The 12,946-nt window shown below is 46.6% G+C and overlaps 1 protein-coding gene across 2 annotated transcripts in view; it reads right to left on the reverse strand.

Annotated features, from left to right (window-relative positions):
• RARS2 (arginyl-tRNA synthetase 2, mitochondrial) overlaps nucleotides 1-12,946 on the reverse strand; it is a 286,247-nt gene that overhangs the window by 221,515 nt on the left and 51,786 nt on the right. The gene's annotated exons all lie outside the window — the stretch shown is intronic.

Consider the following 12,946-nt stretch of genomic DNA (forward strand, 5'->3'; position numbering starts at 1 on the left):
GAGGCGAACGTCGCCAGATCCACACTTGCAACATAGCCAACACTAACCTAATGAAGAACTTATAATAGTAGAGAGAAAATTATAAAAATGTAAACCGGTTATTAGTTACATTACAAACTCAATGTTGCAAGGTATTAAAGTAGCTAACAAGGTCAGCTGTAAAAAATCATCTTAGCATCAATCTAAGTCAAATGTAATCTGAGACCTTCATTTCGAGACCTCTTGTTTGGTGAGTTAATCCAGAACCAAAGATGCAAGCAATGGCTGGGTGAGAGTATTTTTGTCCCATGTTCCTTGCAGAGAGATCTGCCAGCATGTGTGTAAGGTATTAGAAGGAGCAATGTAAAGCTCTTACAAGTCATCCAACTGTAAACATTCAGGAATGAAGACAAGCTGAATCTATTTTAAAAATTCAGAGTATAGAAAGCAACCAAAAGATAATGCTGCACTTTGCATCAAAAAGGGTTTAAAAAATAATAATTAAACACGCGGGTATAATATATAACTTCCAAGGTTTCAAGTGTTGTATGGATGTTCCTGTCACCAAATCTTGGATTCCAGTGTCTTCGTTTCATTCTTACACTAAGCTTGTCTGTAGTGGCAGGGCAGTATCCGAGGTGGGCACTGTCGTTTATCACCGGTGTCCAAGTTCCTCAGAAACTACTCCAACCCTGCGCCATAGCCAAGTTCTTTTATTGCGCTCCTGTTCTTCCCATAGATGGCTTGAATTGTCAAGGCTTACTTCAGGAATTGTTTGTTAGAAGAACACTAAATATGGCAGTGTGCCTCTGCAGCATCTTCACAAAAGTAGGCTTTTTAAGACAATAGCGGTTCTCCACCCTTCAAGGACAGATAAATCTAAACTCGTGGCTCACTTCCATACAGTGGTGACATGTACCATATTTTTAGCGACAGTCCTCCTCACTGTAAACTGCAGTTATGACGTGAAATCTAGACTAATGTTTCTAAACAGAGGGAATATCTCCAAACTAGCTTTTGCAATAAAAAATCTGCCTCTGCAGTGCAAGCCAATGCTGAGGGGAGGGACCCACCAAACTTTATAGAGTGGCTTCCAGATGTAATAATAATAATTACTCTAATTTATTTAGTGCATATCCTTCAACACTGTATATTTTTATTGTTTTACTGTGAGTTTCTGATATATTTTTTATTTAAATTAAGTTCCTACCCACCTTATATTGTTAACTTGTCAACAGTGTCTCCTGCACAACAATATCTACTCGTGTGTCAGTTGGCTTGCGTTGTTTATTGCAGTACAACGACTAAGAAACCGATGGATTTCGAGAACCGTGTACAGGTGGCTCTAAGAAGTCATTTTACATTTGAGGTCTTGGTCACAATTTTGAAATACGCAGTTCACATCTACTCACCTACTCGATTACCTAATCAGCATACCCACAGTTACCTAAGTAATCCAAATACCTTCTTCGCGACAATGTATTACATTTGTCTCCTTAAATACTTTGCTAGCATATCAATTACCTGGGGTTATAAACAGCCCCCCTAATTCTTTGAGGTCTACCATAATTAGTGATAATAATGAGTCATAGCACCGGCTATCCATTCCTAACTCTGATGTTTACACTTCTTTTACATTCTAGCACACCACGTAGACACAAACAACCCATTGCTTCTGCCAGCTTGGATGCCAGGTACTTCTGCAACATCTTGGGTGAAAACTCTTCACGCATACGCCCCTCCACACAATGTGGACCACTATTTTGTGTGCAAGTGTGAAAGCTTAACGAGGGCTAATCAGAGTGGTCAGGCTTGACTTCAATGATCCCCGCTTTTTAGGTTTTGCCTGGCGAAAGCTGCGCTCTGCGCAGCTTTTTCGCGCAGGCGAAAACCTAATGAGAACTGTAGTGTGGGTTTGGGTCGGCCCTCGTCATTTATTGGCTGGCTCCATAAATGGAGCATAGCCATTGGACGAGGGGCCTGTCCGTCAATGCCGGACCAGATTCGGGGGCGTTCCTGAGATTCTTTGGCTTTTGCCGACGTCACGCGACGTCAGCCGAAAGCCGGGAACGCCCCCGAATCTGGTCCGGCATTGCCGGCACTTCTGCGTCTCTCCACCCCCCTTTCCCACCCCCTCCCGCTTGTTTCCTGATGCTGGCCTCGCAATGGCGCTGCGTCTCTCCTCCCCCTTTCCCGCCCCCTCCCGCTTGTTTCCTGATGCCCGCCTTCCTGCTCCGGCCGTCGTGTGCACAGCCGTTTTGCCCGTGAAAATCACCGCCGCAGCCCCGGGGCCGCGGAGAAGCCGAGGGAACAACCGCTGACGTCACCCGGGAGCCGCGCTACCATTGGTTCAGGCTGCGGGAGGCTCGCCGGGCGACCTGCGCGGTGATTGGCTGCCTTTTTTCCCTCGGTTTGCGGTGAGTGCTGTGCTCGGGGGTCTGCTTGCGGGTGTTCTGCGATGGCGGGAGGAGACGAGGAGCGGAGGTTTTTTGGGACATTGGGAGGGAGAGCGGGCCGGGTGGTGTAGACGCTGGCGTTCGGGGCATTTCAACCGAGGCCGCGTTTCGAAGCGCTTGGCGAGCCTAGTGCGAGGTATGCATCCTCCTGTTAATGTGTCTGATTGGCCGGGAACGCGGTCGTTGCTTTGGGTTGGCCTCGCTGATGGAAGGCATTTGCAAGTTTCTTTGTTCTATATAAACATTCTTCTGGTGCCTGTGCAAGCTATCGTCGATGGCTGCCATCTCAAGGTCAGGCGGTAAAACTGCCGGGTTGTCAGTTTAATTGGTCACGCCCTTATACTAACGGAGAAAATGACAAACTAGAAAGCATTTGCCTGACTCTAACATGGTTATAGCGGTGGCGCGTATCCACGTCCATATGTGCAATCTGGTTTGTGTAGTTCCTGTCACAGTTCTCAGAAGCTCTGCGCGTTCTGCTGTAACCCCGCCCCCCTGCCTCCCTCATCTTCCTCCGCTGCTTCCCAGCCCCGTTCCACAGCCCTAGCCCCGCTGCCGTCTCCGTCGTTCCCCACCAGCACCATGCCGGCCGTGTCCAAGGGGGACAGAATCCCTCAAATTTATAGTGTGAGACCTACATGTATCCTGAGGTACAGTGCTAGACTGGCCATGCTATTTTGTATCTGCTGCTACCGAATTAAACTATTTAGCTATGGTTCCCTGAAATTTGGTTGCAGGTAAATTTCAGTGTTCTCTTAAATTGTACTGTCTCATTGCTGGCTTGTAATAAGGTTTTCAACTTGGACATGGGAGAGAACCTGCTTTATTTGATGCTGTGGATTAAATCTGCAGTACGTAGAAATTGGTTGCCTTGGACGCTGGGTTGTATTTAATCTCTTTGATGCAGTTGGTCGCGGGTGGCTCTATTAAAGTTTGTAGCTAGAGTTCAGTATATCTTTATGAAGTGGTTTGCTTGTGCCTCCGTGTGCCCCTGTTGCCCGCTTGTGCTGTGTGGGTGTGTGTGGAGGGCTCTGTGTGGCTGTGTGTGTAGGAAGCTTTGTGTGGCTGTGTGTGTGGGGGGCTTTGTGTGGCTGTGTGTGTGGGGGGCTCTGTGTGTGTGTGTGGGGGGGCTCTGTGTGTGTTTGTGTGTGTCATTTGCGAGAGATAAAGCTAGTGGCATTGTAAATGACAATGCCATTTATTTATGTTAAAAAAAACATAAATAAAAATAATGTCAAGAGCAATGCCAATAGCTCTAACTTTAACAAAGGCAAAACCATTGCATTGTAAATGCTTGTTAATCACATGTTCCTGCAATCTGAGAGGCAGGGCAAGATCTAGTAGTTTCAATGTCTACTGTTTCGCTCATCTTAAGCCCAGGGCAGATGCCCTCAATATTTACCTAGACTGCATTCAACTGGTGACATAGTATCCCACAAAATTGATGCAACAACTCTACATGGCACATTTTCTACTAAACAACCTTGACATCTAGGCAAATCTCAAGAAGTCCACCTGCTTTCCAACTGATGTGAAAACTTTCAGGTATTCAGATGAGCTCACTACATTTGCACAAAATTGCAATTATCAGGAGGGAGCTAGAGTTATGCAGCCCTAAAGGCAGGAATGCTGCCCAGCAAGGATAGGTCGGACTAATTGTAAGCCAGGTCGAATAAATCTATAACATCTCTGAGGGCAGCTCTATTCTCAAGCCCTGTAACGCCAGAAGGCGAGTCCTCTGAGCAGTGCCCTCACCATGTCAGGCATCACCCTAATAAGGAATGGCTGTTGTGCTCGGTTGCTAGCTTGCCAATCTGAACAAAATGTCAAAGCCGTTTTTTGGAACAGCTCCACACATTATAGGGTTTGATGTGAGAAGGTAAAGAGATGGGTGCAAATTGTGATGGAGTTCCTACTATTGCAACATCGATACATTGGTCAAGCATAAGTCCCACTTCTGTGTCGTCCTTGCGACAACAACAAGCTCAGGCCACTGCGATTTCTTGTTCTCTGAAACCTCTTGTGGTAACTCAGACCCATGTCCTTTATTCCAGCTAAGCAATCTTAGTGTAACACAATGCAACAGGAAGACCTATGTTTGGGTCATAATAGCTCGGATTTCTTATTTTGGTAGGCAAATATAGAAACTCTGAATTTAAAAAACATTCTCTAGGGGCTTTGATTGATTTTTTAAAATGCTTTTTTAAATTGAGAACGTTAACACAATAACAAAAACAACTGGCAATTGGCACTGTCCGAGTCTTACTATGATCACAAGGCCACCTTACAGGGCGTCTTGAAAACAGATCATTGTTGGCTCACTACCAGCGGTCAGAACCTGATATGATTTAAACACCGCTTTATTGTGGAGGAAGAAGTTTGTAGTTATTCCCCAATGAATCCTTTCAAATGAAGCCGCGGTCCACAGTGAAGGCGGGGCCGTGGGGACTGCCGAGGAGACGGGCGGCCGCTGGGACTGCTACTCGCTGCCTGAGGGCCGCGGCTTGCGGCACCTGCAACTCCGGGGTGAGTGACACCCCCCCTGGCCTACCATCGAGCTGCGGAGCCACGGTGGGTGGAGTGGATGATCCTGCTAAGCGGCCCGACGCCTCGCCCTGCCACCGAGAAGCGAGGCTGATGCGCCCGGGGCAACGGAACAGCTAACGCCGTCCTGTGAAAGCTGCAACCGGTGCTCGGACACAGAGGCGAGGAGAGGAGCAGTTGTAGACAGGGAGGCTGCCTATCACGTACCGGGAGGGCTAATTGCCCTGAAAGAACACTGTTAAGAATACAAAGGCATTACTACGCAGCGCAACATGGCGCGTTATGCGGAGGGGAGGCTAACACAGACTACCAGGCAGGAAGCCACATCTAAAGCGGGACGGGAAGCCATTAACTAAGCACAGAAGCAGACTGGTCCCTACCACAGCAAAGGGGATGAGCTGCAAGTGTCACACACGGGCAGGCTAGCGGAGTGCCCATGGGTGACAGCGCGAACTTGCCGGAGTCCGGCTATACACCCTGATTCCCCTCCCCCTCAGAGTGGAATTTGCAACTGGCACAACAGCGGAAGAAGGAACCTGGACACTAATTGAGCGACGGTGAGCGTAGGCAGGGGTATATGCAGGAACCACCGCGCTGAACTGTGACTGGCATCCACCGTGAGGATACATTGGGCCTGCGACGATCCGATTTTAGAGGCCCAGCACCACGAGAGTGGGGTGCGACGCCAACAACGGAGGGGGCGGGAACGGACGGACTACGGACGCGGAGAAACACCATGAGGCGCAACAGGGCTGAGCAACCGGACCCTGAGGCGGGCGCCGCAATGCAATCTACCGGATCCGAGGACCCCTTAGCCTCGTCCAACCATGACGTAATACCACCTACAGGAATGGGCTCACAAGAGGCCAAATTGGATTTAATATTGTCTGAAATAAGAGCTTCTAGAGAAGCACTGGAAACACAATGTCCACGGGACTATCTCTACTGAAGGCGGACCATAATAAACTAGCGGAGAAAGTGACTGGTCACAAGTTGGCACTTGATGACCTGATACCGCAGCAGACTGAGCATTCCATGAGACTGGAGGACCAGGAGCGTCAACTCAAAGGATTGCGGGACAGAGTGGACGACGGGGAAGGGCATTCCCGCCGCAATAATGTCCGCATCCTGGGCATTCTGGAGCGCAGCGAGGGACCCAGTTTGTGGAAGACTAGCTCAAAAACGTGGTGGCACCAACGCACCTTACCCCACTCTACAGCGTGGAGCACGCACACAGGGTACCCCCGCGACCGCCCAGAACGGGAGCGCCCCAAGCCCCTTGATTACAGGACTACTTCATTACAAAGATAGAGACACGATCCTTAAAGCTGCCAGAGAGAGCTACGTAGTTAGAGCACTCAGATCAAGCTTCATACTGCCCAGCAAAACTGCTGTAATGGGTAAAGCATTCACTGTATATTCTCCTCACTATGACGACACCTAACACATATACATTCTGCACCTGGAATGTGCGAGGAATGGGCTCAGTGCATAAGAGGCACAGGATACTGGCACAATTGAACAGAAGAAAGATTAATATAGCTTATCTACAAGAAACCCACCTAAATGGAACGGAAGGCCCAAAATTACACAAGAAATGGAAGGGCCAATTATTTGCTACCGCCTACTCGGCCTTCTCTAGGGGGGCTGCTATATGGATAAGAAACTCCATCCCCTTTAAATTAATAGAGAAACGGGTGGACAGGGAGGGACGATATGTATTTGTATATGGATACTGGACGGTTCCCCTGTAGTGCTGGGCTGCGTCTACGCCCCCAACACGGAACAGGCGAAATTCCTTACCACCCTTAGCGGCGTAATATCAGACTGGTCTGAACACGGATGGATAATAGGTGGGGACTACAATACGGTCCTGGATATCTCCCTCGATAGGTCCCACCCCCATTACACACTGCCGATAGCAGAAAACAGGCAGAGGCACTAGCACACTGGGCGGAAAGCTGGAACATGTCAGACGCGTGGAGAATCAAACACGCGGGACATAGGGAGTATACCTTCTACTCCCCACCACACAAATTGCATACCAGAATAGATCGATTTTTCTGTTCTAACATACTTCTGGGGTCCATCACCTCGGCAACTCACATGGGGAAGACACTCTCGGACCCCAACCCGGTAGAACTGACAATGCAATGGGGGAGGATCCCAACCCCGATACCAACCTGGCGCCTGCCGCCAGGGTTACTTGAGGACCCGGCTTTCAGAAACACAATCTCGGAAGCCATAACTGCATTCTTTACCGAGAACACGGGCACAGCTAGCACCAGACAAATAGAATGGGATGCCTTTAAGGTGACCATACGGGGATTGGCCATGGGCACAAAAGTAGGCATACGACAGACAGTGGTGGAAAAACTCACGGAGGTGGAGGGCAGACTAGCAATGCTGGAAAGCGAGGCTGCGGGCACAAACGATCAACTCACACAACTTCAAGAGGTCCATATACAACATGCAGAGCTACTTGAGGAGTTACGGGTTATTGACTACAGGGAATACACGGCTAGACAGCACACTCAGGCAGACAGATCGGGGCCGTTACTGGCGCGTATAGTGCTTGATTCATCCATGTGTGCCCCTATAGTAGAGGTACATGATCAATTAGGGAGAACGATCGGGACACAATTGGGCATCAACACCGCCTTTAAGGACTACTACACACACTTATACGGCCCTCACCCACCGATGACGGACATTACTTTCGAGTCCTTTATAGAGGAACTACCCATTCCACAACTCACGACTGCGCAGCGAGATGACCTAGCGCGCCCCATCACGGCCGCAAAAATCAGACAAGCAATTAAAGCCTTACCACAGAATAAAACCCCTGGGACCGATGGCCTACCGGCCGAGTTCTATGTCACATATATTGATCTACTAGCTCCACAGCTGCATCTCCTATACCAAGAATCGATAGCGGCTAGTGCCCTACCACCTACGACCCTACAGGCACTGATAGTCTCCCTTTTAAAACCCGGTAGAGACGTTTTACAAATGTCGAATTATAGACCGCTGTCGCTGCTAAATACGGACTATAAAATTCTTAGCAAGATATTAGCGACAAGACTGAACCAATACATCCCAGCGCTTATACATGCGGACCAATGTGGCTTTGTGCCAGGACGGAGCACGGCGCTCAACCTAAGGAGACTGAGCCAGATAATGTTACATGAGGACGCACAAAGTGGTGCAGAGGGCTGTATCTCCTTGGACTTGAAGCAGGCATTTGATTCCCTAAGAAGGGACTATATGTTTGCAGCCCTGGCGCGATTCGGCATACCGCCTGCATATCTGGCATGGGTAAATCTCTTGTACCTGCACCCGACGGCACGTGTCCGAACTAATAAATGCATCTCGAGCCAGTTCACGATAGCTAGAGGAACGTGCCAGGGTTGCCCATTGTCGCCCCTACTTTTTATACTGGCTCTAGAGCCGTTGCTACATAGACTTCGAGCCCTAGCTGCACCACAGGGTATACTGCGTAACCTAGTGCTACATGTAGTGTCGGCCTACGCAGACGACATAATACTATACGTTAGGGACATGTCGGACTGCCTCGACCCTATACCTGACATCTTTGAAACTTTCCGAGCAATCTCGGGCCTTGACATTAATGCAACTAAATCCTATGGCTACTCTTTAGTGGCGCTACGAGAGATGCCCAGCTACAGTTCCCCCCGCACAGGTTCCAGATGGGGCCTTCGACATTTAAATACTTAAGGATACAAATATACCGCGACACACGAGACCTCCTCGATGGTAATCTGGGTAGGGCGCTTACAACCCTTAAAACACAAATACAATTTTGAACTACCCTGCCATTGTCGATAGCGGGAAGGATAGCTATCTCCAAAATGGTGGTCCTACCCAGACTAGTATACTTCTTTACGAACCTCCCACTCCTCATACCAATGAGCACCTTTAAATTAATTAACACGATGCTGACGGAACTGATATGGGGGTTGGGGAGACAACGTGTAAGCCTCGCTAAGTTACAACTACCAACGTCTCAGGGCAGTATGGGAGTCCCTGACATGGCGGCGTATGGATACGCCTGCCAGCTCCAATGGCTGGCCTACTGGCTGGCAGGTGGTAACCTCCATGAGATAAATATGACCGCAACTGATAGAGACCGGGGAACCATACATCGCCTGCTCCTGCCGAATGCCATGCTGCCCAGATTAACGCCGCACCTATTACGTCTAGCAATGAGGTGCTGGAAGAGAGCTATCAAATATACGAATGAGACGACCCCTTATGCAGCCACAATACCCTTGCTAGGCCTGCCCCTCGGTACAGGGACGCTTACGGAGCACGCGCTCCAACCATGGCATGATTCTGGTGTTGCGCACATAGGCGACTTCTTTGCAGACGGCAGTCTCATGACGCACATGGACTTCACGCGAGCGCACCAGACCCCTGAAGCCTTGTTCTTAATACATGCACGAGTGATACACTACATTAATACGACTTGGGCACGGGACGGAATAGAACCACCTACGAATCCGCTGCTCACCATGCAATATTTAATAGGGAATGGAAGTAATTTAACGAAATGGCTGACGTATGGCATACGTGCTAGCAGGGCGATCTCCTTACAACCCACTCGGGAACGATGGGACCGGGACATAGGGCGAGCGCTCAGAGATAAAGAATGGGACAAGATACTGAAATTCCCCAAAAAGGTGTCACGAAATCCTACATTTAAATTTATACAACTAATGATTCTACATAGAGCGTACCTTACTCCCCAACGACTGCACATTATGTTCCCCGACACGGCAGACACGTGCCCTCGGTGCATGGCGTCGGATGCCGACTGCTACACATGATATGGGACTGCCCCAGGCTGGGTCACTACTGGGGAACGGTCTGCAAGGCCCTGGCTACGGTCGCCCCCGCAAGACCTTACTCCTCCCCGGCATACTGTATACTAGGCCTAGGCCCTACTGAAAAGAAGAAAGGTACCACCACACGATTCGTGGACCTGGCCCTCCTATTGGCAAAAAGAACGATAACGACGAGGTGGAAATCAGCCAGACCCCCTGACCCTGGTGACTGGCACGGAGAGGTAGTATGTTGGGGTAAAGCAGAAGGGGCCGAACTGCAGAGGGAAGAGCGTAGAGGCCTCCGTAAGACGCATATCTCAATGGAATGGCAGGCCATACTCATAGAATTTGAAGCATTTTATGTTACTGCGCAGATATAGGCAAACGCTGTTAGTGCAGTGGATATGACGATGCACAGATGCAGGAAAACAGATCCACCTCCCCCCCCCCCGATTGGCATAGTCGCACACCGAAGGGTGCAGTAGCTGATGAAGTTGGAAGAAGAAAATACAGCAGACAGAGGTGTCGGAAGTAGAGAATATTACTGTAACATAGCGTTGGCCCAGTGAAGTACGGAATATGTAGATACTTTGAACTGAGTGCGGGGAAAGTAGTGGGGGGGGGTTTACAAATTTCTTGGGATTAGTTATATGTAACAAGAAAACTGCATCAATATGTTTACTCATGCTCTCTGTATACAGTATATTGCAAAGAACATGCTATGTTGGATTTACGACAATACAAATAGAAACCCTGCCTACATGATCAAATGAAGGTCCTCTAGGGGATCCAAAACTGTTGTTTATGGAGCAATATTAAATATGCATCAGAGCCAAAAGACATCCAACAATTATATTTCAGTCCATAATTTTTTACGAAAATATATATTTATTAGTTTTTATACAATCTGAATTTTTTTTATAAAAAAGAGCATTTGATGTGCATATATGGATTTAGAGATTCAAAAATGGCACATTTTTCGGAGTTATTGAAGGAAGAAGGAACAGAAGTTTCCACTCGGTTGATAAAAGGTTCCTATTTTCCTTCCTTCGGGTAGCTCGGAGAGCATTCGCCGATAAGGTTGTAATTCTTAGACATCCGGTTTCAAACTTAGAGGGATCACACGGTTCATAAAGGTAGCGTCTCGTCAGTCGATGCCAAGTAATCCGCGAGGGAGTTTCACAAATCCTCTCCGAAATTAGGAATCCAATAACTCCGAAAAATTTGCAATTTTTGAATCTCTAAATTCAACTGTGACTCTTTTTAACCTCAGCATGTTTGTCCCCCTCCTTGGTGGTACCTTCTTGCCCTGACGAAGGTGCTTTTACACCGAAACGCGCGTTGGCGTTACCTTATAGAACGGCAGCATCTGAGCTCTTGAGGACAACTTCTTTCCAACTAATGTGCCATCTTATTCTTGCACCCCCGTCCATGCAACTATAATCCCATTCATTAGTTGCAGGCAATGTTGTACCTACTCAACTGAATTGTGGTGAATGTTTGTGAGTGTGACTGATCCCCTAAAGGTATGAATGTCTGTTCATTCTCTAGAATCCCCCTTGGAGTGTGTGGAACATTGATTAACATGAATTTATTGTTGTGTTTTTAATGTGATATGAAAAATCCATATATGCACATCAAATGCTCTTTTTTATAAAAAAAATGTCAGATTGTATAAAAACTAATAAATATATATTTTCGTAAAAAATTATGGACTGAAATATAATTGTTGGATGTCTTTTGGCTCTGATGCATAATTAATATTGCTCCATAAACAACAGTTTTGGATCCCCTAGAGGACCTTTATTTGATCATTTAGGCAGGGTTTTGCTTCTTCTATTTGTATTGTCCTAATTCCCCTCTTTCCTGCCTATATCATTCATTCTGCCGGGGAACCCCCTTCTATTGTGTATGTTGGATTTACGTACTGCAATGTTGTGACAATTAATTCAGAACAATAAAAATATATTTTAAAAAAATGAATCCTTTCAAATATGGGTGTAAACTAGGGGTCAATAAAGCACATTGGTTCCAACCTAGGTTATTAAGATTTTAGAAAGGAGCAGTGAGTCCTTTCTGGATAAAATGAGTCTAGAGAATAATATTTACTCATTAAGAAGTTGGGCCTGTAAGTTTAACATTAAAAGAGGTTTATTGAGAGGTTCTCAACCAAGAAAGTATTTACAACTGCATGCAAAACACTTCATTGTAAAGCACAATGATTTTGCAAGATTAATAGACACTTAACAGGATTTTCAGATCAAACCCCAACTTTAAATGTCCCTTACGAACATATGAACGTAAGAATTACCACTAACAAATCCTTCTCAGATGAATGATTTGTGTCCACTTCAGTGGATTCTGAACAGACAGACTCCTTGGTTAATCAGAATATCATACATATTCCTAGTAGGATTGAAAATATTGGTGATCAAGGCAGTGAGTTACGCATTTACTCCTGGAACATTGCAGGAACAAACAGACAGATAAAGCCCGCTGGAAGAAATGTATTACGTTTTTATGACACATCTCAAGTAATATGCATCCAAGATTCATGGAAATCTTCTACTTTCTCCTTACACAATTTTACAACTCATCAAGTTTTGGCAACCAAAAACACATTGGGCAGACCAAGTGGTGGACTACTGACTTTAATCAACAAGAATCTAAATATTAAGAATGTTACCATCAAACCTACATTGAATTACATGTTAACAGTTTTAATAGGCTGACACAATAAAATAAAAAATCTTAATTGTAAACATCTATTTTCTGCCATGCCTGCTATAGGACACACACAAATATTAATCACTTTTAGCAGAATCAGGTGTGATCATAGAAAAATACATTAAAACCGGTGATTTTAACCAGAATTGTTTCCCTTCAACAATTAAGAATGAAACGTCCGAAGAATCTCCAGATACAGTTTACAGGATTCCACCACCATACTTAACGCTTCAGGGTATAAATACGCTGTTTACCAATACTGTCAAATCCACCTACAATCTTTTATTCACCTCTATCAGTCATGCAATAGCAGACTATGAGTCAATTGACCATTAAAAGCCACATTTAAGGGACCAATATCGCAAACCACAAATAATTATTCTTTTATACATT

This window comes from Lissotriton helveticus, chromosome 6 (assembly GCF_964261635.1).
Source record: "Lissotriton helveticus chromosome 6, aLisHel1.1, whole genome shotgun sequence".
NCBI classification, from domain to species: domain Eukaryota; kingdom Metazoa; phylum Chordata; class Amphibia; order Caudata; family Salamandridae; genus Lissotriton; species Lissotriton helveticus.